Source organism: Frankliniella occidentalis, unplaced genomic scaffold (assembly GCF_000697945.3).
Source record: "Frankliniella occidentalis isolate FOCC.00 unplaced genomic scaffold, Focc_3.1 Scaffold47, whole genome shotgun sequence".
Lineage (NCBI taxonomy): Eukaryota > Metazoa > Arthropoda > Insecta > Thysanoptera > Thripidae > Frankliniella > Frankliniella occidentalis.
Genome location: NW_026267177.1, coordinates 591866 through 593132, shown reverse-complemented (window position 1 = coordinate 593132; position 1267 = coordinate 591866). Strand labels below are relative to the sequence as shown.

At 47.1% G+C, this 1267-nt stretch overlaps 1 protein-coding gene across 1 annotated transcript in view; it reads right to left on the bottom strand.

The window, feature by feature from the left end:
* LOC113207907 (uncharacterized) overlaps positions 1-1267 on the bottom strand; it is a 9934-nt gene that overhangs the window by 2307 nt on the left and 6360 nt on the right. The window lies entirely within an intron of this gene.

The window sequence follows — 1267 nt, the reverse complement described above, 5'->3', positions numbered from 1 at the left end:
ATCCGCCACTGGTTGATGAGCCTTCTCTAAAATGTTATTTTTAATGGCCCCCCTCGGATCATTCGCATAATTTCCGACGAATAAAGCCTACGCGAGCCTTATTGTGAACGTTTTTCTAGTTCAATCGCATGATGTCTCCATATCCAATAGAGATAGGTTCATCAGCCCAGGAGGTAGGCAACACACTGGCTCGCCGAACATCGATGCGTTTGTGTTGCCGCACACGCGTTATGACTCAGAGAATTGTTACACACAATAAAATAATAGTATTTTTTTTACAGAAACACGATAGAGGTTTAGTCGCACACGCTGTTGTAGAAAATTGACCATTTCAGTCTTTTCATTAGATGAAACAGAAAGTGTGATTAATCCGGGTCTCACATCATGGAATTTGCTTGAGGGCAAGTAATGTTAAATTAACACATTCATTGTGGAGCGAAAAAGGTGAACCATCCTTCAATCAGGGATTTTACAATTAAATGATAATTTACAATTTTTTTCACACACCCAAGGATGGTATAGAGGCGAAGCAGCGAAGCACATGTTTCACATTTTCAAACCGATTTTTTAGACTCCTTCAACGCAACCCGAACTTTTTCTGCGTTTAGGTTGTCGGCCAGCGGTATCGCGTTGATGTAATTGTCATACTGGTTCCACCACGACAAATCCTGTCATTCCCGTGACCTGAGATTACTGGACGGCGAAACTTGTCTGTCCAGAGCATTCCGCCGGGGGGGAAGGCGGACCTCTGCCGAGCCGGGAGGCTGGAGGCTCGCTGCTTCCGGCCGGCGACAATGCGGTTTTTGCTTTTGTTTTCTTCCCCCATCATCTGGATCTGCTCCGCCCCCTGCCGAGCGGCGGCCCGTGCTGTCACCCCACGGGCTGGGATGGCACCTGGGGGGCCGCGCCGGCCCGGGGAGGTGCGGAGGACCCCGGCCTGACCTTGAACGCGGTCCCCTTATAAGGCTAGTGGGGGCCACAGATCGGCCAGTGTCTTCTCCACTCCTGTCCAGTCCAGACCTACCTCAGGACAACATGCAGGTCTTCGCGGTGAGTTCTCCTGCTTTGCCTAACATCCGAGTGACAATCGTGCGGTAAAGAAAACAAAATCGGTAATTTCATCGATACAATTATAATCGGTAACGTAGGCCAGACCGTGGTGTTAAAGTGTGAAATCAAGTACTAACTGTATCAAAGACGGTAAATATGAACTTTACAAAATATTAGAAATTTACATAGTTTTTAAAAACAATGTTGCATTTTACTA